At 40.4% G+C, this 27,547-nt stretch overlaps 1 protein-coding gene and 1 non-coding gene across 7 annotated transcripts in view; both read right to left on the bottom strand.

Moving 5' to 3' along the window:
* Raly (RALY heterogeneous nuclear ribonucleoprotein) overlaps window positions 1–27,547 on the bottom strand; it is a 78,573-nt gene that overhangs the window by 40,805 nt on the left and 10,221 nt on the right. For 5 of the 6 annotated variants that reach the window (XM_027945216.3, XM_071608852.1, XM_071608851.1 and 2 more), the window contains exon 2: window positions 5,223–5,305. The exons of the other annotated variant lie outside the window; for it this stretch is intronic. The gene's annotated coding sequence lies outside the window, so the exon portion shown is untranslated. The remainder of the gene's footprint in view (window positions 1–5,222; window positions 5,306–27,547) is intronic. 6 annotated transcript variants of the gene reach the window in all.
* Trnaa-ugc (transfer RNA alanine (anticodon UGC)) lies at window positions 15,253–15,325 on the bottom strand. Its single transcript has one exon. It is a non-coding gene; the product is annotated as a tRNA-Ala (tRNA).

The raw sequence follows: 27,547 nt of genomic DNA, 5'->3' as shown, positions 1-27,547 counted from the left end.
GTTAGAAAATAACAAAGAGGAAATAGATGGAACAATGAAACCAAAAATTGGTTCTTTGAAAATATCAACAAAACTAACAAACCTGTAACTAAGCTAATTAAGAAAGAAAACACAAATTACCAAAACCAGAAATGAAAAGGGGAATATTACCACTGATCTTATATAAGTTAAGTAAATTATAAGGAAATACTATGAATAATTTTAAACCAACAAATCAAACAACTTAGATGAAGTGGACAAATTCCTAGAAAGACAAAAATTATCCAAAGTGACTAAAAACAAAACAGGAAATCTAAGTTGATCTATTATAAGGGGGGGAAAAACTTAATTAGTAATTTTAAAATCCCCCCTCCCCCCAAAAAAAAGCCCAGGCCCACATGGCTGCATGGTGAATTCTATCAAATATTTCAAGAAGAAATAATAACAAGCCATTACAAACTCAGGAGGAAACACTGTAATTCATTCTATGAGGTCACTATTACCCTGATACTGAAACCAGACAAAGATACAAAATACTATGGACCAAGCCTGACCTGGTGGTACATGCCTGCAATCCCAGCTAACTCAAGAAGCTGAAGCAGAACCAACAAGTTCAAGTCCATCCTGGGAAACTTAGTAAGAGTTTGTCTCAAAATAAATAAAAAGAGCTGGGGGTCAATCCCCAGTAATTGGGGAGAAGGGGGCAGAGAGGGAGGAGGGAAGATACTACAGATCAGTGTCCCTCAGCAAATTTTAAAAGAATTTAATTCATTTTTAAAATTTAAAATCAATTATATGCTACAACCAAATTCTAGGAATGCAAAGTTGGTTTAATAACTAAAAATAAAATTTATATACCATGTTAGTAGAACAAAAACACAGAATCTGCAAAAAATACCTATCCATTATAAAACTCTCTTAGCCTGGTATAAGGCGTGTTCGTTCTCTCGCACGCACGCACACGCGCACGCGCGCACACACACACACACACACACACACACAATTTTAATGATGAAAGACTCAATTCTCCCCTTACCCCCTGAACTAGAAACAAGGTAAGGTTGTCTCTTCTGACCACTTCTATTCAACATTATATCAGATTGAGGACTAGAGGTACCAGTTGGTGCAATCAGGCAGACTTAAAAAAAAAAAAAAAAAAAAAAGATGTATCATTATGTCACTAATAAGCAGATTTTTTTTTTAAAAAAATGGATGTCTGATTATATCACTTCTCTACTCAAAATTCTCCAATGGCTTCTTACTTCACTCAGGATAAAGCACTACATGATTTGCCCTGTCTACCCTTGTGACTTCTTTTCGATATTCCACTCTCCCCCTTGCTCACTTACTCTCCTCTCACTGGTTTCCTTTTACTCCTAAAATACAATAAGCATGCTCCTATTTCAGGATCTCTGAACTTCCTGAACTCCAAACAGCCAGAATGTTATTTCCCAAGATACACATATAGATCACTACTACAGTTCCAGCAAATTCCTGGGTAGATCTTTCCTCAGGGAGGCCTTCTTTGATAATCAAGCTGCTCACTATTTCCTTATCCTGCTTTATTTTTCTTCACATTTATTCATTCTTCACACTTCTTTTTTCTTCTTCTTCTTTTGTTTTTTTTCCCCAGTAACAGGGATTGAACTCAGGGGCACTCGACCACTGAACCACATCCCCAGCCCTCCCACCACACTTTTTTTTTTTTTTTTTTAAGTTTTTGTTGTTGTTTTAAATATTTTTTTTAGTTGTAGATTTAATTCATTCATTTATTTTTATATGGTACTGAGGATCAAACTCAGTGCCTCACACATGCTAGGCAAGCGCTCTACCACTGAGCTATAACCCCCCCCCCCCCAGTCCTTTTTTATATTTTATTTAGACACAGGGTCTCACTGAGTTGCTTAGTGCCTGACTTTTGCTGAGACTGGGTTTGAACTCATAATCCTCCTGCCTCAGCCTCTCTAATCACTGGGATTACAGGCATGCGCCATTACACCCAGCTTCATTTATATACTTTCTTCCACTAGAATATAAACTCCATGAATTAGAAATACAAGGGAACTTTCTTAGCCTGATAAAAGCCATCCACAAAAAAAACCCAATGATGAAAGACTGCATACTTCCCCCACCCCCCACAAGAGAAAACTATTTTATTCACTGGTACATCTCAAATACTTAAAATGGAACCTGGTTCATAGTAGAAGTTCAACAAATACTCAGTAAATTAATCATGAACAAGTACCTTCAAAAAGAAAAATTTATATTGGAAAATGACGAGAAAAGGTTTGGAAACTCCTGGCCCACGAAAGGAAATTGTTGTTGAAGGGCACACACTGAAATAGATATAAGCCCAGGTTTTCCAACTTCAACCCAACTCTCCAAGGTTGAGAAGGACAGGGTTTTTAGGTCATAAAAAAAGAGCTAATATAGGATAACATTAAAAACTTAGTTCTCTGGAGCTAAATTCTTTTGGGTTCTAAGCGTAGCTCTTCTGCCTACAGGTCCCTAAGTCTCAGTCATTTATAAAGCAAGAATATCACCACCTACCTCCTAAGTTGCTATGAAAATGAAATTCATGTACAGTATTCATTATATTACTGATAATATAATAGATGCTATAATTAATTAATGCAACATTTTCTGAAAATTCTGGCCTTCAAAAAAGAATTTAAAACAATGGTAGAAATTATATAGCTCCACCCCTATCTTACTGATGCACATAGATGTTTGTAGGACTACTGCCCTCCAGTCTCCTGTTTTAACTTCTCTTTCTTATCATTTTATTTCACCCCTCCCATTACTAACAGCTTTCAGGTATCACCTCCAGCAGCTATTAATATAGTACCTCCTCTCCCTTTTTTAATATGTTGCTTTTAATCATATTGGGGGTTAGAAACCAGAATGCTAAATTTATTATTAACAACACATAAAAACAAGAGTTAGCACCGGCTTAATGATGACAACCCTTTGCTTCCCTCTTGTTTTTTATTTAGGTTCTGGAAAAATGAGGCTGTTAGCTGAATAAGCCATTATAAGGATAACTCTACATTATACATTTATTTATATAGAAACTTTTTGTACTGGGAATTGAATCCAGGGGTGCTTTACCACTGAGAGACATCTCTAGTCCTTTTCTTTTTATTTTGAGACAGTGTCTCACTAAGTTGCTGAGGATCTCACTAAATGGCTGACCTCCAAGTTGCAATCCTCCTGCCTCAGCCTCCCAAATAGCTGGAATTATGTGCCACCACACTCACCTTGAAACCATTCATATTTTAAAATAGTAGTCAAACTGTTTCAGGAAAAATATGATCTACCCAGGCCATGGAAAGGCCAGAAACTGTAGGAGTTTAGACTACCAAGATAAAAAGAGGTGTCGACAAGAGCTTGGAAACTCATAGTATGAAGAAAAGGTTGGAGTTGGCTATGTGAAATCCAAGAGCACCAGGTGCGGATGAGACTCCTCCATGGCCCCCCAGGCAGAGAGAGGGAAAAACAAAATGTCCATTAGGGAAAAAGCAAGATGACAGGAAACTGGAATGACTATGGCTTTCAATAAGATATGCAACTACAGTATAAACGCCTTTTTCACTATAATTTGGGTAAGGAAGGGAAGGGGGCAAGAAATCTGATCAAAATAGGAATAGCTTTCTCCTGAGATGACACTAAGGAAACAAGGCAACTTCTTCAGAAAAACCATTCCGTGAGAACAGACTTACACTAGGATAGACTCTTGAAAACTGCTTAAATATCTATGGCCTTGCAGCCAGGGCATAAGTGCATTTAAAGCCACATTCTGCAACCTGCATGCTGTAAACTGCAGCTGTGAATGCTATCTGGCTTTGTCATCTGTGCTCTGGAATCCTTTTCCTTATGGAAAAACTGAGCTGCTGTGGGAAGGGTCAACAGGAGAAAGGAAGGAAGAGAAGGAATGGGAGATGTTTTACAACAGAAATTCCCAAAGGAAAACCTTCCCTTTTACTTTGGCGAGTAGTAGAGTGGCAAACAAGTCAGGGGCTGAGATGCTACAGATAGTTATAATGCTTTCTTCTCATTTTCTTCTTTCTTGTTTCTTTCATGCTGCTTTATGGTTCACAATGTGGCATTTCTCATTAGCTTCTCTACAACATCCCCGCATGGTTGTCAAACACACAAAGGTTGGGGGGAAGGCAGGCATTCCAATTTTACAAATAGGGAAATAAAAGTTGTCGAAGGGCACACACTGAAATAGATAAAAACCCAGGTTTTCCAACTTCAACCCAACTCTCCAAGTCCCCAATTTGTGTCAGTCAAATGTTTATGGGATCCATGTGTTGGACATTTTCTTCTCCTTCCAGTCCTATTTAGCTGGGTTTCTGCCTACATAAAACTGTTGCTCAGAAGGGATCACTAATTCCTGACTGCCCTTCTGAATCTCTCAAATATAGAATCCTTAAAGAGGTCTGTCTTCTTGAATTTTCTAAGAAAAACCAGGATACTAGAAAGATTAGCAGTGCAGGAAAAGCCATCAAATCAGGAAAAACAAGGGTATTATTTATATTTAGACTGAACTAGGTACTACAATCAGCTTTATGGGGTGTCAGGCATAAAGCCTGAAAAATTTTTCAGCTTCCTAAGCCTCAATTTCCTTATCTTTAAAATGGAATTGTCTAAATAGATTAAAGGAAATCTAACAAAATAAGTTCTTAGTATGTTGATTTCCTTCCCTTCACTATCTGTGGTCCTCCTTTTTCTTTCCTGACTTCCCATTCATATAGCCTTACTATATAACTCAATTACCACCACTACTATCACACTTTTCAGGACTAAGAGAATTATAGGATTTCCTAAGGCTAACCTAGGGTCTAGGTAGGCCATGGCAGAGACTGAAGTCAAGAAAGCCTCAGAGTTGTGGAGGTCATATTGAAAGAACTTATGGGAATACAGGCAAAACTGCCAGGTCCCAGGATACCCCCCAGCAGAAAGCAGCTGGCAGAAGCAAGAAAGAAGTAAGCCTGCTTTGCCTTACTAATAGTAAATAAAAATGATACCAGACATTCTCATTGCAGCTCCAAGAAAGTTATCTCAACACTACTCCCAGACCAGGAGGCTACCTATCCCAATATCCAATCTTTTAGTCATGGCGTAGGAAAGTAATCACCTGTAAGTTATCTGTACTAAGGGTAAAAATAATCCCCAAACTTGTTAGCCTATATCTTAGCCCTAGCTTGCCCAGAGTCTGACCAAGAACTCTCACTCACCAGTATTGAGGCTGGACTTAGCCAGTTATTTCCTCCTTTGGGTTACAGGGTTAGCAGCAACTGCCTCTGGGAACAGTCCTCACCTATAACAGAGAGAGAAGTCCATTAGGGGTCCTGTTCAGAATAGACATTAACTTAGGATAGTATGGGCATTCGAAGTTCCTACCCTCATACATTTTGCACTTTTTTTTTTTCCAGACAGTGCTAAGTGCTATTTAAAAAAAAAAAAAAAAAAAAATCAAAGCAGGGTAAGGAAGAAAAGAAATAACAAGGAGAAAGAGTAGAATTCTATTTCACATAAAATAGTCAGGGGCTGGGCATGGTGGCACACGCCTGTAATCCCAGCGGTTTGGGAGGCTGAGATAGGAGGATCATGAGTTCAAAGCCAGCCTCAGCAAAAATTAGGTGCTAAGCAACTCAGTAAGAATGTTTCTAAATAAAATACAAAATGGGGCTGGGAATGCAGCTCAGATGTTGAGTGCCACCAAGTTCAATCCCCAGTACCACAAAAAAAAAAAAACAGAAGGTGGCAGAAAACATGTTCTCTAGGCTCTAGGTGATATGGCTCAGAGCTCCCTACCCATTTACAAGCTAGCCTGATATCTTCTCCATTTACTTGCAGTCCAGTATAAAGACTAAAGAGTCCTTTAACTTGTGTTTTTATGGAATACAAGTTAAAGGACTCTTTAGTCTTTGAGCCAGGTGGTTCCAAAGACTTCTCTAGTCTATAATCTGTAGCTTCTGTGAGGACCAAACCACAATGAAAAGAGCCATTTAGAATAGCCACTATCATTTACCTCACACTTGGAAATAGATTAGGTTCTAAGCTAAGCACCTTATATGCACTATCTTGTTTCAGTGAAGGAGTGAGAATTGTTTCAAGATATAAATAGAGATATGGTTAGGGGGGACTCCACATCTGGAACAAAACGGCAAAAACAAAGACCTGAAAGATATCTATAGGCCCAGGTCAAAGGAGGGCAGGTGGGCGCACGGACTGAACTAGCAGCAGCACCTCCAACTCCACATGTCAACAAGGTGAACTCATCTTCTATTTCCCAGCCTCCAAGGTTTAGCAAGTGGTATAACCATTTCCTCAGGTTTTGTTTTGTTTTTTAGTTGTAAATGGATCTTTTATTTATTTATATGCGGTGCTGAGGATCAAACCCAGGGCCTCACACATGCCAGGCAAGTGCTCTACCACTGAGCCATAACTCCAACCCCTTCTCTACATTCTTAGGACTCCAAATGTTCTTACTGTCAATCCCACCTTTCCCTTTTCCACAACTGCCAAGTCCTTGTGTTTTATTTTGGTTTTCCCTCTAAGGGCTGTATATTCACGTCTTTTCCTTTATTCCCTACTATGTTAACTTCTTTTTCTTCTTACCTATCTACCTACCTATCAAGTGCTCAGTGGGTATCAAACCCAAGGCCTCATGCATGCCAGGCAAGCACTATACCACTAAGCCACATCCCCATCAGCCTTCAACTTCCTCTTGATTAAGGATCGAATCAGCAGGGCTGGTGGTATAACTGAGAGGTAAGGCACTTCCCTTGTATGTGGCACACGTGAGGCCCTGCGGTCAATCCCTACCACCACCAAAAAAAAAAAAAAAAAAAAGGATCACATTATCTCCTCCACTATTGGAATATTTCTCAAAAATTACTAGCATTACAAGGACAGATTATCATAGTAATCTCCCATCCTACTCCAATCCACTGCATCCACACTGTGAAATGGTCCTAATGCCACTCCCCTGCTCAAAAAAAAAAAAAAAAAAAGTCAAGGTTCCCTATCACCTCAACCTTGCTCTCTAAGGTATGCCATGATCTGGTCATCATCTGCCTTAACCTCTAGTGAGCATTCCAGCTCCCATACTTTTGTCCATGCTGTTGTTCATTTGTACGTATTCAAATCCTTCTTAATTTTCAAAGTCTGCAAAGCTATAAAGTTATTCTGAATATTTTCTCACCACTGTATGGCCTTACTATATATACGTGGTTCTGAGTTAGGGCTTATGGAGAATGCAAAGATGATTGTGAATAGTCCTCATCCTTAGGCATCTTGCAGTTCCAGTGTATCAAACCCCCACAAATGACTGCTAAGAATATTAGGCAGGATCTAAAATTGAAAGAACTTCATATATTTGAAAGTGGATAAAGAAATCAGTCTGACCAGGTCTCTGAAGTTTCACAGAAGTGAAGATTTAAACAAGGTCTTAGAACAGGGAAAGACACTACTATGTCCAGGCACTGGACTAGAAGTTAAACTATTAATCCTCATAATATCTTATAACACACCCATTTTACAGCCAAAGTAACTTAAGATAGGTGAGGTTAAGTAAGTGTGTCATTCGCAATCAAACAGCCAGAAAGTTGCAGAGCTAGGATGTAAACTGAGGCTTTTCCAAAGCCTATGTGTTTTCTCTTACTTTATATAGGTCCACCTTACTTCATTACAGAGCAACATGAAAGTAGGACCAAATAAAACTCTTAAGTTCCTTCTACCTCAAAATTCAAATTACTTGTCTTAGGGAAGGGGGTGCCTTTCACTATGTATTCTCTGCAAGACTTTTCTTATGGCAGGATTAGGGTCTTATTAAATGTAACAGCTCAAGCACCTGACATAGCCTTTTGTTTGAGGAACATATGTTTGGATAAACCCTGCCCCATCAACTTTTGTTCTGAAGACTAAAAGAAAGGTCCAAAATCTCAACTTCCATGTTCTGTCAGCCTCAGAATCAACACCAATCTCAAGTACCTAACAGTCTATTGATTGGAGGTATCCTTTTCTTATTTTCAAGAGTAAGGGGGAAAGTGAGGAGAGAAAAAGATAAGGGAAGTTGGGCAGGAGTAGAAAAAAAGAGAGGAAGAAAAAAGTGGTGAAAGGAAAGAAGGTAAGGAAAGAGACAAAATGAAAGAAAATGTTGGGCAGGATTGAAATGTCTGAGGCCTCGAGTTTGAAAAAGGTTTCCTTTACTTTCTGGTTCCAAAATCAAGGTTTTGTTCTGTTTTTAGATTGTTTTTAGAGTAGTAGTAGAAAATTCCTTTTTATAAATTTTAAATGAAGGAAACTTGCCTATCTAAATCCCAGATCAAATCTGTCAGCAAGAGGTAAAGTGAAACACTTAAGCTTCCCAGGATTCCCATCCCCAATCCTCACTAACTGTCCCAGCCAACCACAATGTGGTTTAGGCTGAAGACAGAAGTCAAAAGACCAGAAAGTTCTTCCTCTATAGTCCACTGCTTCCTTCTTTACCAAGTTTATCTCAGACTAGTAAGACCTGGGAGTCTATCTTTTCTTAAGGATACGCAGATACTGACGTGATCTGGAGGCTTCCCCACAGTTCCATGTGATAAATACTTTCTTTGGGAAAGAAAGGTGTTTCTTTCTGATTAGTTCTTCAAAAGTATACAAGTAAACTGGCAAAGTCCCTTCAGAACTGTCTAGGTCCTGGGCCTAGACCTAAATCTCTCTTTTTTTTTTTGGGGGGGGGGGGGGGGGCATTTATAGGGAATTGAACTCAGGGGCACTCCACCACTAAGCCACATCCTCAGCCCTATTTTGTATTTTATTTAGAGAAAGGGTCTCACTGAGTTGCTTAGCTCCTCACTGTTGCTGAGGCTGGTTTTGAACTCGCAATCCTCCTGCCTCAATCTTCCAAGCCACTGCGCCCAGCCAGTTCAATTCTTTTTAGGCCTGATCTTCACCTTATATACAGGTATCTCTTCTGCCTAAATTAGTCAAGAGGATACTGGGCTGAGAATCAGAAACCCTACAATCTAGCTCCAATTCTTTTTCTAATTCACTGTGACTGAACAAATAATTTCACCTTCTTGGACCCTAGTTATCAGATCTGTAAAATTAGGGTGATCATATTTGCTCTTCTGAAGGACCAAAGATGACTTACAAGAACAAGTTAACTGTTGACATCTATGGCAAGATATGAAGCGGTAATGAAGGAAGACGAGAATGACCTCTATAATAACCTTTTCAGTTAAAAGAATCTTCTGAGTGAAAAGAATCAGGAAACACTAGGGCAGAAAGACTCACTGTCTATACCACCATCAAAATTAGGCACCCTCAAGACTAGAAAAAGTCCAAAAACTATATGCACACAATCCCGATAGGTATAAGCAGACAGAAATTAAGAACCAGTAGAAGTCACAGATTATTCAGGGAAAAGTGACAGAAAGGTAAAAATAATCAACTTAGTGGTAAAGAGCCTATGCTCTAGATTAAGAGACATCTGGGTTTGAATACCAGCTCTGCTTCACTGGCTTTGTAACCTTAGGCAATACACTTATTTCCATGCCTCAGTTCCCTACATTTGATTTAAAAGGTTTCTGCTTCAGAAATGTGTTACCAAGTAAAAAATGATATACTGTGGGAAAGCCCTATATCAGAGCCCAGCAATAAGTACTCAATGATAAATACTGTTATTCCATTCAAATAATACAAAAGGATAAATACAAAGCAATAAAAAAGTTCTAAGGGAGAAAAATGTAATTTGCTTCTATTACCTATGTATAATGCCTTGTGCCCAAAGCCTTAATTATTCTCATTTATTCCTAATGACCTTTTAGTGCCACAAAAATTATCCCCATCTTACAGAAGAGGAAACCAAGCCTCAGAGAAATAGAAATACCTTGTCTAAAAACTACATAACTAGAAAGTAGAAATGACTGGCACCCAGATCTGCTCCAAAGTGTCCTTTCCCTATATCTTACAATTTCAAGTGTCCTTTCCCTATATATCTTGCACTTTCTTATTCCCAAAGACCTCCTTGCATATCAAAATAGGTGCCAATGACAAAGTGTTAGATCAAATTCTCTCATTTTTACTTGGTTTTGCATGCCTGGAACAAAGATGGGCAGGGACGAAATCCAAGTACACCAACAGATAGGGATTGATAAATCAGGTCCTCCTTAGGAGACCTCCTAAGGTCTCTCTTATTGAGAGCTTACAGAGGCTTTTACTACAACCTAAAGAAATGTTACAAGTAGGCCTATTCTGAACCAAAATACCTGATCAAAACACCTTATACACCAATATGGACAACTTTCCAAGCATGAGCAAATACTGTGTCCTAGGTATGCGCTCTGTCCACATTTCTGGGAAGCACTCTACTATGCCCAGATAAATGCCAACTTAGTCTAAAGACAAATGCTTCTCCCATGGCTAGGTTATTATATTCAAGCATTCCATCTAAAAAAATAATAGGAACAGGTTCTACAAGAATACAAGGAAACAGGAATCTATAGTTGGAGGTTAGAGGAAGAAAGCCAAGAAGTGAACAAAAAGAGAAAATTATGGGAAGACAGGAGGACTTAATACTTCAAAGGGTAGGGAATCAAGCAAAAGGTCAGGGACTAGAAAAAGGGAGCACTTCAGGGGAGAGAAGAGGAAAGACTTTGACAGAAAAAAAAATATATCATCTACATTTATAAAACTTTGTTTAAAAAAGAAAAGAAAATGAAGATTAAAAAAACAAAAACAAAAAAACCCAGTATGTCCCTACAGAACCCTTGCCATTCTAGGGCCTGCAGAAAGACTGGATGAAAGAGGTGTTCCTGGAGTGGCATCTTCCTCAGGGAGGGGAAGGAAAGGGGAAGCTATGTTTTCTAGCCCTTGTGGTGGTAACCAAGGCAAGGGTGAACAATCGCTGGAGATCATCATAACCTAACAGCTCCAGGCTCCCACAGGCAGGGGCTCACCACAGACATTTCTGCTATAATCAGCTCTGCGGGCTCACAACTGCCCAGATGCAAGGAGTAAAAGAATGACACAGAGCAAACAGTCCTTGCTTGTCCCAACCAAGCTTGCCACTCAATTTGCTAGTACTATACCAAGTGTCCTAACCTCTTAAGTCTCAAAACTGCCTCAACCCTTCTATGAGGCCTTCTTTTCCCAGAATTGACCAAACCCTCTGATCTTGCCATTCTACCAGACTCCTCCCACTCATAAGGACACCTGACCTTGACTTTTGAGTCTAGAGTAATATACCAACTGGCTGTGTTGTCGTGGGGGTTAAAAACATGACCTTACAACATAATAAAAATGCAGCCAGGTCACAAAATGGCTCAGTAAAACGCTACCCTACTCCCCAACAAAGACAGGTGTCAGGATGCCCAGCATATCATAAAAGGAGACCCAAAAGGGCAGCTGGTTTCTTAATGACAGGAGATGTTAAAACTCTTGAGCCCCAACTCATGTCCACATACGAGAACATAATGCATGCCATAAATAGATGAAACTCAATCCAGACAGTCTCCAGGCTGCCTGGAGGAACGTCCAGAGAATACAACAGATGTGTTAAGACAATCATTCTTCCCTCTGCAAATTCTGAGCACTAACAGCATTTCTCCTTCCTTAGCTAAAGCTATCTCCAGTTTTCCCCTCCTCCTTCTCTAGAAGAACCAACCCTGCAGGAATTATCAAGGGAGGCACAAGTAATTACTGTTTTCTTTTCTCCATACTAATGAGACAGTTGGATGGTTCCCCATCCCCCTCTTGAGCTGGAAGGGAGAATCTAAAGCTTTATAATCAGTAACCAACACACCAAAGCTGAAACCAGACAGTGCTCTGTGCAACTGAAACTGTGTTAGAAGATAGCATTCTGTCCCTGATGAGGCTAGAGCTGAAAAGTTCCTACAATTTATAGAAAGGGAGTTAGACTAGGGCAGGGAGATCTTTCAAGTCACAGGGCAGGGAGATCTTTCAAGTCACAGAGGGAAGTCAATGGCAAGGACCAAAACCAATCTCCTTACTCCCAACCAGGGTACTTCCCAAATCACCCTACAATATAGAATGACTTTGAAGTTATTCTCAATGTGCAGTCTGGCATTGCAAGTTTCAAGTTCACATATCAACTTCTGAACAGGTATTTAAAAGCAATGACAAAACTCTGCAGATGCAGACTCCGCCCAAGAAACCAGGTCTGAGGTGGAAGGCCAGGGTGTAAGATATGATTCCAATCTTATCCCCAAAATTAAAATCACAGTGTACTACTGTGCCCACCCCCCCGCAAAAAAAAAAAATCTGATTTTTAGGTGAGAGCTCAGTTACATAAAGACTACGTGCACAAGAATGAGGTCTGGATTTATCCTTAGGAACGAACTTCAGGTCTGGTGGATAAAGGTACTCTGGAGTACAGACCACTAGGACCTCAGACCGCTATTCCCCTCAGTATATAGATTTAAAAAAAAATTGAACCCAGCACTCTCAGGGGATTCAGACAAGGGCCCAAGATGAAGCAGGGAGACTGAAAGACATTAAAATGAGAGCTAGCCATGTCCTGCCTAACTATGGTCAAAGAAAAAGGAAGATATGATCTCTAGCAAAAGGAGCCAGCATTTGCACATGCTGTGCTGAGAAAAAAATGGTTTAAGTTTTTAAGTTGGAATAATTTATAAAATTTAACAAGTTTTGTTTTTTCAACCTGAAGATAGGCTCCTATAGTCTCTTGCCTTGCCTCTCAATGACTACCCCAACTCTACCATTTCAGTGGGATTCAGCAACTCAAATTGTTTTCAGACTAATTATGACTCCAGGTGGAAAAAATTTTAAACAGTCTTAGCCTTAAATCCCATCCCCTACCCATATATAAGCCAACCCTTCCTCCTTGCCATCTCCCAGACTGACTGGGGCTCTTGTGGTACTCTAGCATATGGTCAGTGCTGACCACCAGACTTCGCCTTCTAGAGGGAACAAAAAACAGGTGCTTCATTCTACAAATGGGCCCAGGTCCATGTGAGAGGCCCTATCCTTGGTCAGCTGCCTAAGATTTCTGACCCCTCCTAGGACTACTCCAAGGCCATGCTTCTCTACCAACAGTCATTCTCCAGAGATTGCCTGCCAGTCAGGACTTCCACCCTCCTGCAAGGAAGGCAGCATGGTATGGTAGAAACAGCATGCAAAACACCTGTAGTTGAGCCCTGACTTAGTCATCCAACCTGGGTAACATTAGTACTTGGATCACTCTGTTTACATGTCTGTCTCTTTTTACAACAGGCCAACTTCGTTAGTTCTTCCTTCCCAGAAGCCAGAAATATTTAGTTGTTCCCTTGTATCCTCAATGAGCCAGGCACTAACAGTCACTGTTTACTTTAATAATTCTCTGAGGGGCTGAGATTGTGGCTCAGCGGAAGAGCGATAGAGTGCTCGTCTTGCACATGCAAGACCCTGGGTTCTATCCTCAGCACCACATAGAAATAAATAAGTGAAATAAAGGTATTGTGTCCAATTACAACTAAAAAATAAATATTAAAAATAATAATAATACTTTGAAAGTTCTCATGTGTATGAAATGGTGATAAAATCACTCTAAGCTGGGTGAGATGCCGCACGCCTATAATCTCAGCAGCTCGGGAGGCTGACACAAGAGGATCGCAAGTTCAAAGCCAGCCTCAGCAAAAACCAAGGCGCTAAGCAACTCAATAAGATCCTGTCTCTAAATACAAAATAAGATTGGGGATGTGACTCGGTGGTCAAGTGCCCCCGAGTTCAATCCCAAGTACCCAAAAAAAAAAAAAAAAAAATCACTTTCAGGGTTATGAGGACAAAAGGGGGGCGGGATTGAAAGTTTGTAAACTGCCTAAATCAGTATCTGGTCCTTCTTCTAAGGATGTTGGATGCCCAGGGCCAAGTGTTTGCCTATATTGAACCAGACTGCCCATCCTGGAAATGTCATGCTTTGTTGAAACTAAGGTCAGCAGGACGTGGCTCCCAGGGTCTATTCCTTTCTAGTAATCAGATCGACTGCAAGTACCTAGACCCCTGACAATAAAAACAACTAGAGATAATCATGATTATTCTCTTCACAGTGAATGGCAGTGAATTTCAAGCAAATGTGTAGACATACAGTAATATCTTAGAATGAAAGTAGTGGGGAGCTTTGGGGGAAAATAAAAGGGAAAAGGCTATGCTCTAAAATTGAGGACTTAGTGAAAAAAATTCCAAAAAGCAGCCAAAGTCATCCTTACATGTTTACATGTCTGTCTAAAGGGCACAAAAAACAGGTGCTTCATTCTACAAATGGGCCCAAGTTCATGTGAGAGGCCCTACAAGGGCCAGAGATACAAAATGAATTAATTGAAATCACACAGTAAGCCAAAGGCAAAAATACCGTTGGAATTCACCACTGTGGTCTTACCACCTAATGCTTTGTTCCATCCTACATGGCAAATGTACAATGCTATAGGAAAAAAGGGAGTGTGGTACAGGGACTCAGTGATTTGGTAGAAGAGGCATACAGTAGCTCCCCACTACAACAAACTTTTTTGTATAGGGCCAGATAGTAGTTTAGGCTTGGTGTGCTACAGTAGGCTCTGTAGTAAACTTTACCACTGCAGTGCCAAAGCAACCCTGGATGAACAAATAAGTTCCTTGGGTCTATAGTTGTATACCAGTAAAAACTACAAAAAGGTAGTGGGCTACCTTCAGTTCATGACCCATAGTTTGCTGACATCTGTTCTAACTAATCTACTGTCTCCAATCACATCTGACAATCCACTATATACAATGTACCACAACTCTGCACCCTCAATAGATCCCTCTTGCCTGCAGGATAAAGTTTAAATTGTACCTCATCCTCTACCATATCCCTTCCCTGCATATTATACTCAAACCACACTAAGCTATCACCTAGTAGTTCCTACCTTTGGCCATGCTGTTCCCTAACACCTGTAATGATCTTCTCCAACCTCTGCCAATATCCCCCATTCAAGAACAAGCCCAATGCCAAAACCTGTGGACTTTGACAAAGACCTGCACCACCCCAGGAGGTATCCTTCTTCACTCTTCCTGATCCCCCTCCTCCCCAGGTAAAACTTTCTCCCCCCACTTTTTTTACTGGTGCATTATAGTTGTATGTAATGATGGGATTTGTAATTACATATTTGTACATGCATACAATATAACAATATGAGTTGGTCAATAACTCCCCAGCACTTCCTCCTTCCCTCCCTGCCTCTCACCACTAGGTCCCTTTTCTCTACTGATCTCTCCCTTTTTTTGTTTGTTTGTTTTTGGTGATGCTGGGGATTGAACCCAGGGCATTGTGCATGCAAGGCAAACACTCTACCAACTGAGCTATATCCCCAGCCCCTCCCTTTGATTTTTTTGAAATTCACCCCCACCTTCGTTTTTCCTCTAGCTTCCACATGAGAAAACCATACAACCTTCTGAGTTTGACTTATTTCACTTAACATGACGGTCTCTAGATCCATCCATATTCCTACAAATGTCATAATTTCATTTTTATTCATGGCCAAATAAAAATCCACTGTGTACATACACATTGTCTTTATCCATTCATCTGTAGATGGACACCAAGATTGGTTCCCAGGTAAAACTTTATCTAACACATCCTCCATATGTTCTTGTTACAGCGAACTTTCACATGCCTGCCTGTCCTAACGTAAGCCCTTGAAAGTAGGTACTATGTCTGATACATTTACATACTATTTTCAGTACCTGATACACAGTAGGCACTCAAGCTTTCCATCCACTGAATAAAGTTTGTTCTGCCTTACATAATTTGTCCCTCACTTACCTGCCTCCCGACTCCCCACAATTCTAAAAGTTTCTCAGAAGCAGGGACTTTGTCTTATTCAACTGTATTCCTTGCAGTACCTAACACAGCAGCCAGTGTGTCTGACAATTTAAAGAGGCTTCTAGCCTGAGAGTGTATTACTAGAACATAGTATCTTTGGTTCTAGGAGATGCATGAGATGATTCACGGCATCAACAGATCTTCAGTTCACGTCAACAGGCTTGACTCCACCTCCCACCCTATCAGGTTCCTCAAGGCTAGAATATGAGCTCTGTTCCATAAGGAAGAATCCAACCCATCAAGACTAGTCAGGAAAGCAAGAAGGGCCAACATCAGTTATCTCTCAAGATGGTTCTTTCTAGCCTATACTGAGTTAAAGGACTGAATATATATTAAGAGAATAGGGTTATTTTCAGACCTCCTTGTCCCACTCTTAACACTAGCTGTAAACTAACCATAGATATAGAGTTAGCCCTAGACCAGCAGGACAGTCTTATAACAAATGCAGATCCTTGATTCCCCAAGGCAGGGACTTTCACTGAAGGGAAAGCTGGAGCCTAATCTCAATAGAAAACTCAGAGGTATGTGCTAAGAATCGGAGTATCACCTCTGGTATAAAGAGAACTTTTTAGAGATTAGGGGTCCTGGGTAAATCTTTAGCCCATAAATACAGCTATCCTAGCTTTGTGAATCTATGGGACCAAAGACTAAGAGGCTCATGGGGAAAACAAAAACAATCAAACAAAAGAATTTTTCTCCTAAGCCCAGAACAGAACAACATTCCATCTGGGTAAGCAAGCTTGTCACAAACGTGGGGTATTTAGCATATCTGCCATTCCAAGATTACGGATGTCAAATTTTAATTAGGGTAATTAGAGTTAAAAATGTAATTTCATTTCAGGAGTATTTTGAACAAATTCCATTAATTTTTTTTGGGGGGGGTGTCGGGCAAAGAAGGGGCACGCTGTGTGAAACAAACAGAGACACCAACCCATCTGCCCGGGCCAGAACAACTTTCAAAACACTACCAAGAACCCATCACACTTCTGCAGCTTGGCCCAGAGGACAGAGGTCTGCTGTTCTTTCCTCTCCTCTTCCCCACAGAATTCTGTTTCAAATGACATCTGCTAATAAATCTACCTCCTCCTTCCTACCTGCTGCTTCTGCATTACTACCATCCAATGGCTACTACTACAGTCTGAAATCTGGCAAAGGGCAAGGACTCAGGCAGTCATTTCAATTTGCTACATGTTAGTGATAGTTCTAAGGTTTCATGCTTTTGTTTGTGCTATTCCCTGGTCTGGGATATCTGTCCCTGCCTTAACTCTTACTTCTCCTTCAGTGCTCTAATCCCAGAGTCCCTTGTACACACTTCTATTAAGGCACACATACTGTGGTTTGTATCCTTGTCTTAACTTTGATGTTAGATTATGAGATCATCTAGGAATCCTTAGCACTAGCACAAGCCCTGACACATACAAGATGCTCAGAAAATATTTGTTCATCAACTATAGGAGGAATTTGGTCTGGCTACACTAGCCTCTGGGCATATTAAGTATTCAGGTTCTCCAATACCTAAAAATACCATCATGAGTCCCTTCCCCCTCCTTGCACAGGACCAGTTCAGAAAACTGATTCTGCACTCCACATAGGAGAAAGCCCTCCCACTGATTCCAAATGATGATTGATCTCTCCCATTAGAGCCTGCTCATTCCTTAGGGACCTTGGAAAGGAGATGAGAAAGCAAAAGCAAACAGAGAATCTTTCCCTCCCTACTCCTAGCACCTCTCTCACCACTGGTTTTAAAGATTTCCTCCAGTCTTTGCAGGGCTCCAGGGAGAGGGCCTGACCTCCACTTCAGTCTAAAGGAAGGTAAGGGAGAGTCCTGGCACAAAACCATTCATCAGTTAGAACTAGTGTCGCAAATGTTATAATATAATACCATAGAGAATATGCTATGTAACACTGGGAAGCCAAGTCATTTCACTTTGATTTCTCTCAGCTTCACTTTCCTTTTCCCACCTACTCCAAATAAACATACAAAGGGGCTTAACTCAGTATTTAATGCTTAGTAGGCATTAAGTTAGTGACTGTTCCATGAGGAAGGGGCTTATACTATATACCTAACATCATATATGTATAAGTCTATAAAAAAGTAAGGAGAATATATTAAAGGGAATTCAAGCTAACCATTTCCCCCACTTGCTCAGAGCAGCCCTGCCTGCTGTTCCCAGAAGAGGGCTATACCAGCAAAACTGTTGTGTTGACAAGTGTAACCCAGACCCATTTCATGGTAATCAGACTCTCCCCAGCTATGAGCATTCCTCAGGTCTCCTCCCAGGTTCCCCAGGCCTGGCTATAGGCCCATATTGATCCATTTCTAATTAGGAGATATGTCAATGCTCTGACAGAAGGTCAGGGCCCAGACTGCCTCTGCTGGCCTCTGTCCAAATGCCCTGAAATGCCCTGCCCTGTGAGGTAGATATCAGACTCCCCAGTGATGTAGAAAAACATCCCAGACTAAACTCTTCATAAAACAGCATGAAATCTTAGAACTAAAAGGGTCCTTTATGAGCATGGGCTTTGTTATATTACAGTTGAGAAAGCTGAGGTCCAGAAAAGATACTTGTCCAAGGTGTTAGAGAAAAATAATGCAGATCTTCTTCTAATTCTTTCCTCTAGATAAGTATTTCCCAACCTAGTTACACAACAGAAGGACATAGGAAATGTGTTAAAAATATTTGTTTGTAGATTACATCCCAAAGACACTGTTTGGAACACATTCAGTGACTCTGACTCTCTTTTGCTAAGTATGTGATCATCTTCCAACAGAAATGAACTCTGAAATCAATGCACCTGGTTTGGACCTAGGTTCAAATTCACGATAGGTCATAAGAATGCCATTTAGAAGCAACCCACTATTGTATGATCCAACCCTCCCTCTCCCTGACATTGTAGTGACGCAAGACCAAAGGATTTGTCATAAATGGTTCAGACTGCCTAACAGTTCACCAGCTTGGCTATGTACCTAACATCATATATGTATAAGTCTATAAAAAAGTAAGGAAAATATATTAAAGGGAATTCAAGCAAAACTAGTTTGAAACTTATCTGTTATACATGTCTGTTACAAAGACAGATGAACTTAAGGTAGAGGATAGTGTAGCATCTGGATGGAAGCAGTATCTGGGAGAAGCTATTGTATGAAGCGAGTGGTATCTAGGGCATGGGCAGGGGTGTCAGTGCATGTGTAGGCGTGTGTAGAGGGAAGGATTTGTATTATATATGTAAGGGGATGTGAACAGTGTGGTGTCTGAGATAGGCTTGCAGGCTTTTATAGACAGACAACTCCAGGTATCTGGGTAGAAGACAGTGATTGGGGTATAAGGAGGTAAATATGTGTATATATGGAAGGGGAATATAGATCACTTGAAAATGTAAAAGAGATAGTATGCATGTATATGGAAGAGAAGACACATATTCATCAGTGCCTCAAGAGTATGAGTGTGGGAGTGTGAGTCAGTCAGAGTCTCTCTCTCTCTCTCTCTCTCTCTCTCTCTCTCTCTCTCTCTCAGGAATATAAGCCTGAAAGAGATATATGTATATGTATCTGTATGGCCTATATACCTGTATGTGTGAGAAAAGAGCAAACAGAGAATCTAGGAGCATTTCTGACTCATCCAGTCCTTGCTTTGCCTGAAGGCTTGTACCACTCAAGGGCAGGCCTGTCTGCAGAAATTTCTCATTAAAACTGACATTTTGACAACTACTAAAAAATAAAATAACGACATCCTCAGCATCATGGGAAGTTAAAAAAAAGTCAATGCCAATAAAACATGAGAGACACAGGAGAAGCAATTATGCCACAATTACTTCTCAGTTTCACAAGGGGAGGTGTTATTTGTAGTAAAATATTGTATGGTTGATTCACATCCCTACCCATAGGCCTGGATTTCCTAGGAAGAGGATAAGAAAAAGAAAGAAGGTAAACAATAAAGTATTTAAAAAAAAAAAAAAAGAATTGGGAAGATGAAAGAAAGAGTTAGGAAAAAAACAAAAATAAAGAGCAAGAAATAGAGTTATAAAAAGTAGGGAAAAGGAAGAAAAAAGATAGAAATGACAAGAGTAAAGAGAGGATTTCCCTTATGCTAGTGTAGGGATATTTAGCACACGCTGTAGCAGGAATTGTGGATGAGAGGATGCATAGATTAGTACGGCCTGACCTCTCTACTTCCTCACTGGTTTTATTTCAACAATGCCCTCCCTCTGGAATTACTTCCCACATCTCTGCCAGCTGAACCTCAGAAACTTCAAAGACATATAAAATGCTATGAGCCTCCAGAAGCTTCCAAAACTTCTCCCAGTTAAAAGTTATCTCGCCAGGCTTGGTGGTGTACACCTGTAATCCCAGCAGCTTGGGAGGCTGAGACAGGAGGATTGCAAGTTCAAAACCAGCCTCAGCAAAAGCGAGGTGCTAAGTAACTCGTGAAACCCTGTCTCTAAATAAAATACAAAATCGGGATGGGGATATGGCTCAGTGGTCAAGTGCCCCTGAGTTCAATCACCAGTAACCCCCCACCCCACCCCCCCGAAAAGTTATCTCTTGCCATGTACGAAAACAATTACTTGGGAGGATAAGGCAACAGGATCCCAAGTGTGAAGCTGGCCAAGACCCTGTCTCAAAATAGAATATTTTTAAAAGGGCTGGGAAATAGCTCAATGGTAAAGTTCAATCACCAGTACCATAAAAACAAAACAAAACAAACAAAAGTTATCTCTCAAGAACTCCAGTCACTCTAAAAGCACTTTGTTGTATTTTATCTATAGCACTTAACATTCAGCTTTATACCATGGGTTATCAGTACACATACATTTCTATCATTCATTCTACAAGCACTATTGTGCCAGGCCTACTATAAAGACACAAAGGAAACAGATATAACCAACACATGGACCCTTGCCCTATAAGATCTCAATCTCATTACTGAAAAGAGTTCAAGGATGATACAGCACTAAAGAGCAACTATAGAAGATCAAACAAAGTACACAAAGGATTAAAATTAATTCTGCTTGTGCAGTGATCAGGGAAAGCATCAGAGAAGATGCCTGGAGTTAGGATAAAAAGATGAACATAAGTTTGTCAAGTGAAGGGGGCATTGAGATGAGAGGGCTTAGAGGAAAAAGTCAAAACAAAGTCATGACAGAGGCTGTCACATCCAAGGAATTTTCTCCAAGAGCAGAAATACAGGGAAACTATGGTTGGTAAGCACCACACCATTGACATAGGCAGCAAAGAGAGGTGGTACCAGACTCTAAGAGCCTTGCAGTCAAGGCCAGAGTTTAGATGTTATCCTTTTCAACCTGGGAAAGCAGGTAGAAAAGAAGACAGTTTCAAGAAGTCTCAATCTCCCCTATTTAATTACCCTACTTTACACAGAACCCTCATAAACACAGAAAATAACTCTAATCCCACACTCTGCCTATTGCAGTGGCATTAGAAGAAATTTCTCAGCAAGAAGGGCAACAGTGAGAGAGTAGGAGAGGAAAAGGATGAAGAAGGAAAGGCAGTAGGGCTCAAAAAGTAAAGACATGAAGAAAAGAAACAGAAGAGGCAAGAAAGACACAAGGAGACAGATTGTTGTCAGCACTGGGGCTCCTTGTTGCTGAGCTGTTTTCTACACCTTTCTAAGTAAAACAACAAAAACAACAAAAGGGGGAAAAAAGTCAATAGTGTCAGAAAACAAACCCTTTGCACCAAGGAAAGGCTAAGCAAGTTACCAACTACCACCTTAACCCTCCTCCCCAAGGTAACAAGACCATATAAGTAGTGTCAGCCCAGCTTTACCACTTATCCCCAAAGTGTGCCAGAAAGTCTTCTGCCCTATGCCTTAAAGAATGTGTGAGAGGGCTGGGGATGTGGCTCAAGCGGTAGCGCACTCGCCTGGCATGCGTGCGGCCCGGGTTCAGCCCTCAGCACAACATACAAAGAAAGATGTTGTGTCTGCCGAAAACTAAAAAAAAAAAATATTAATTCTCTCTCTCTCTCTCTCAAAAAAAAAAAAAAAAGAATGTGTGAGAAAGGAGGCTGGGGTTGTGGCTTAGCAGTAGAGCACTCGCCTAGCACATGCAAAGCCCTGGGTTCGATCCTTAGCACTACATAAAAATAAATAAATAAAGATATTGTGTCCAACTACAACTAAAAAAAAAATTTTTTTTTAAACAATGTGGGAGACAGGAGCATCAAAGATCTGGAGTTTGAAATGGGTCCTGTTCAACCTGCTCAGGTCTTATAGTGCTGCTTAAGGTCCCAGAAGAAAGCTCCAGTTCACTCTCTAGACCTTAGTTTCGTGTACAAAATAAGGTAGGAATAAATAAGGTCTGAGACAGCATGTGAGACTACAGAAGCTGCTTCCCAGAGGGGAATGCTTAATATGGGAATTTGTCTACCGTACCAAGTATCTTAGCTTCATTCTTTCTACTCTGAGCGAAGGCCTATTTGAAGTCAAGAAGGAGCCAGACTCAGAACGGCAGCCATTCCTGCCACTACCACCCCAACTAAAGTCTAGTTCCTGCCCAGACTTGTATTTATTTCACAGGCAAAAAAAACAGATGTTCAGACCCAAGGATGGATCTTATCTGATCAACACTGATTTGCTTAAAGACTTTAAAGTTCATTGCCAATATTCAAAATCAAATCTTGCTTTTTAAAAAGTTAGATTCCCAGTGCTGGGTACAGAGACACATGTCTGTAATCCCAGCAACTTGAGAAGCTGAGGCAGGAGGATCACAAAGTCAAAGCCAGGCTCAGCAACTTAGTAAGGCCCTGTCTCAAAATAAAAAATAATGAGGGCTAGGGATGTGGCCCAGTGGTTAAGCGTCCCTGGGTTCAACGCCTGATACCAAAAAATAAATAAATATATAATTAGATGTCCAGCTGCTCTTAAAAAAAGTTGACATGGTACCACTCAACCCTCTAGGGTAGAAGTCAAAGGGCCTGCTACAATCCTAATTTGATGTCTTCTCATTTTACCTCAAAAATCCATGCTAATTTATCATCCATTTCATAATATAATTAGTGTTAAGAGCAAACTTTTAAATTATCAGTTATAATATTTAAACTAATCTAACTCCAAAAATCATGAATACACTAACACTTCAAGAAAATATGTTTATCCTGTGATTTCACATGTTGTCCAATATGGAGCCATATGTCCCACCTTGAGAAAATACAACACAAGTTTACTCATTCACCTCAAAATTACTTAGATCCTATAAGCAGGCACTGAGAAAACATTGTTAACAAGACAGACATGGTTCCTACCTTCATGGAACTCATCGTTCAGCAAAACATAATGGAAGCCAGGTGTGGTGGTACACACCTGTAATCCCAGCAGCTTGGGAGGCTGAGGCAGGAGGATCACTAGTTCAAAGCCAGCCTCAGCAATGGCAAGAACTAAACAACTCAGTTAGATCCTATCTCTAATAAAATACAAAATAGGGCTGGGGATATGACACAGTAGTTGAGTACCCCTGAGTTTAATCCCTGGTACCAAAAAAAAAAGGAAAATCATACAAAATAGGAGGCACAGAAAGAAACTAAACAGGATGTAGAATTTATTTCACAACAACCTAGGCAAACTGCTTAACCCCTTTGAACTTGTTTCTTCCAGTTAAAGAAGTCTGCTGCGCAACCAGCACGCTAGCTTCATACTAGAGGTCCTAAGCATAGAAGTTAACTAGTGAGATCAAAATAAACACACATAAACTCAATTTACCTTTTTCTTGACCAGGTCTGAGACGGCCCTCCCTGGCTCCTGCCTCGAGCCACCAGATGGGGTAGCGAGACTAGCAGGAGAGAGGAAGGGCACGCCAGAGAGTGGCCTTTTAATGGGGAACAAGAAATTTAGGGGAAAATTCCATCCAATGAAGGTCGAGGGGGACAGCATTCCAAGGTCAGGGTCAGTGATTGGTCTCAGTGTCAATGGTCAGTCACACCCCCACCCAGACGGGCTTTCGTACCTAAAAAGGGTGGGGATAGGTTCTGACACAGCTTGGCTTAATGCCTCACACCCAGTCAGGGAGGTGCCCAATCATGTGCGAGAACGGCTTCCCACAAAGAAGAAGTTTAGTTAGGCAACTGCTGCGGGAAAGTTCTTCAAGCTCAAAACTCTAGTAGAGTCACAAGAACCTTCTGAGGCTCTAAGATTTATTAGCTAGCTTCCTCTCTTTATTTGGGAAATCATGATCAGTTGTCATGGAAATTACCATGGTGCTCCACATACTGGATGTCAATGTTATAATAATTATAAGAAGTCAAAGGGAAGAGGCAGTAAGAAAAGTCACTTACTCAAAAGTTACCTACTTTCAATACATAGTAGATACTACTCACTGCAGCTAGAGGGAAAATAAGACCAGGAACTAACTCCTAAGTAGAACAATAGCTTTGATTTTAATTAGATGTTGTGATTTCTTAACACCTTAAATCAATTCCCATCCCTACATCTAGTTTTCAAGTTTGGGGGGGGGGGGGACGGACACACGACACGACACTTAGCAAGATACATTGGCACACACTTATAATCCCAGTTATTTGGGACACTGAGCCAGGATTCACCTGAGCAATACAGCAAAACCCAGTCTTTGAGGAAAGGGAGGTGGGGGAACAACTTGACAAAGATAAGGTCCATTAAGTCTTGGCTAGTTTGCTGTCCATGTTGAGTCCTAAAACAAACCCAGACACAGACCAAATAGCCAAGAGTGGCACCAAAATGAAGACCATTCACTTAGTTCCAGGGGATTTACCAGCACTGTAACTAGAGAGTTCCATCTAGAGCTGGGTTGGTCTGGAGGCTAAGCAAGTAGGAAAACAAAGTGATCAAGTATGTCAAGAAAAAAGTGCTCATCTGGTGATAAACAGCAACTGGCAATGGGTAGAGGTATGAAAGAGATAATAGAAATGGTGTGGCTTTGACTAAACTTGAGAACAAATATCTTCCTATCTAGAGGAGCCTGACAATAAGCAAGCAATAAATGGAAGAAATGAAGAATGTGAGGTTGTAAATTCAAAGCTTCTGCTAAATTGAGCTGATGCTCCAAAGGGTTGCACAAAGATTCCAGACATGTCTCTTTGCCTCAGAGTCCCCCCCCCCACACCATTATTACCACCACCACAAAAAAAAAAAAAAAAAAAAAAAAAAAAGCCAGGCTACAAGCTGATTTAAACAGGCAAGCCAGTGTACCAAGAGTCATAATATAAGGAGCCCCAGTAGAGGGCTTGAGAGTGAAGCTTTCTGAAAGGGAACAACTAGAGGCTGCCTATTCCCACTCCTGTGACTAGGAAAATTGCTCATGGTAAACATCAGGTTCTAGCCTCCATTACTTCTTCAAATATTCTCCTCCCTCTTTACATGAATATCAGTCACCTCATAGCACACATTCCAGGGCTATCTCCACTAAAGTAGTCCCAATCTTCCCAGGCTAGGGTCCAATTCAAAATAAAAATACTATAGGCCAAACAAAATATGTACATAGGCCTAACAAATCCCAAGGGGCTGCCAGTTCTAGTAGGTAAGACAATCTGAACAGATCTGGAACAAAAAGCATTAGGAATCCCCATGTGAGATAAGGTATGAGCAGCTTGGCTCCCCCAAAAAAGTTACCTTTAAAACTCTTCTCCCCTGAACTTCACAACTAAAAATTTCTTTTCATTGCAAAAAAGCAAAATTGCTTCCATTACAGTCAGATGCCATTGGGAGCAAATAGTAGTATCAACACTAAATGTTTGTTCACCCTTAAAGCAGGATGGCATTCGATGCTTCGCTCCATCGTTATTCTCCTCTCCAGATTCCTTCATCATTTCCATAAAAGCCATACCAACTTTGCCAGACAGAAGAGAAAATAGACTAGTTGCCCTTGAAATAGTAACTCAATACAAGGAAAAAATGTTTATGCTGGGGGAAAAAATTTTGTTTTTTATTTACCAAGTCTCCCCAGTTAGATGTATGAGCAGGGAATACACACACACACACACACACACACACACACACACACACACACACAGTTTTTAGAAAAGGCACCTAAAAGTATCAACAGACATATCAGGGTTGAGGTGAGAATTAAGTAAGATTTTTTATGTATAAAGAATTTAGCACATAGTAATCTTCAGTAAATATTAGGTTAATTAGCATGAACACAAGGTACTAAGAATAGTATCTTGACAAAATGGGCACCCAACACAGGAGAGCTATTATTAATATAAAAGACAGGTTTGGAACCCAGGTCAGATTTTTAATCAAGTACTCAACTTGACAAGGGGCCTAGACACCCTCTGATGACTGTTTCCAGTGACAGCTCAAGCACCCTCAGTCTCTGAACAAACTCCCCAGGACCTGGCACAGGATCAGGAGCTGACTATTTAACATGAAAGTGCTGCTCCCTGGGAGCATACAGGGCCATCTTATTTCCCCTACTAGGTAATTTAAGGTACATTTTCTAATATTTGCTGAGAGAACAAAGAGAAAGGCTCTAAGATATGATCAATGTTCATGCCAGCCTTCAAAGTGATTTGGTAAAACTACAGAAAATAAACACCCAGCTAGGTCCACCAGCAGGATAAAAGCTAAGAAAGAAATGGCAATTTTTCCCTGAGTAAATATACTAGTAATAGGTGAGCTATGAGAGACTAAGCTCTTTAGGTTTTGGTGTTTCCCTCCTTTCTCCATGTTAATGAAAACAAATTCTTTCCACATACTTCAAGTATGACTGCTGGATTAATTTCTTCCCAAGATCATGTAATTATAAGCACTGATCATTTAAATACAAACTTGATTCACTGCAGTAAGATCTTCTGCAGTTGTTCTTGGACGGTATAAGAAGGCATCACCCTCCCACGAAGTATGGAACACCTCTGTAACCCCTGCTCATTAGCAGAAATATAGATGCTACTCTGTCTGGTCATCTATATATCTCTGCTCAAGTTGTGCCCATTACACAAAATGTCTTCTATCTCTGTAGCCCAAATTCCCTATGACTTTGTGAAAAAGGGAGAGGAGACAAGGAAGAACATTAACTGAGAAAAGATAGGGTGCTTCTGGGTAGTTTTGAGACAAAATACAGAAATGGAAACACTGGCATTTCATAATTTATAAGCTCAACCAGACAGAATATTAGAAATTAGGGTGGTCCTAGACAACATATAATCACTATCCTTATGCTACAAAGCCTATCCAGCTCAAACAATCACTATCTTATTCTTTTTTTTTTTTTTTTTAAGTTGTAGATGGACACAATACCTTTATCTTATTTATTTTTATGTGGTGCTGAGGATTGAACCCATGCTGCACACATGCTAGGCAAGCACTCTACCACTGAGCTACAACTCCATCCCCACTCCCTTATTCTTTTTCTCAATTCCATAGACCAGATCTTATAACTATTCCTGATCACTAAAGCCCAAAGAGATCTCCCCACCTATGAGAAACCCTGCCACTGACCCATCACCTCTGACAAATGATTAATGGATTCTTCATATATAAAGTGCCTCATTATTTTCCATATACTTTTAAAAAAATTATCTTATTTGTCCCTTACTACATTGTGAGGAAGGCAAGACATGAGGTATTAATTCCATTTTACAGATTAGAAAATGCAGGTTGAAAGAGAAAAAATGACTTCTCCAGTTTACTTGGCCTTCTTTTTTTTAAAAGTTTTTTTTTTTTTTTTTTTTTTGGGGGGGGGCGGTGTAGATGGACACAACACAATGCCTTTATT

This window comes from Marmota flaviventris, chromosome 2 (genome assembly GCF_047511675.1).
Source record: "Marmota flaviventris isolate mMarFla1 chromosome 2, mMarFla1.hap1, whole genome shotgun sequence".
NCBI lineage: Eukaryota > Metazoa > Chordata > Mammalia > Rodentia > Sciuridae > Marmota > Marmota flaviventris.
The sequence above is the reverse complement of the archived record's forward strand: the minus strand, read 5'-3'. Positions and strand labels throughout refer to the sequence as shown.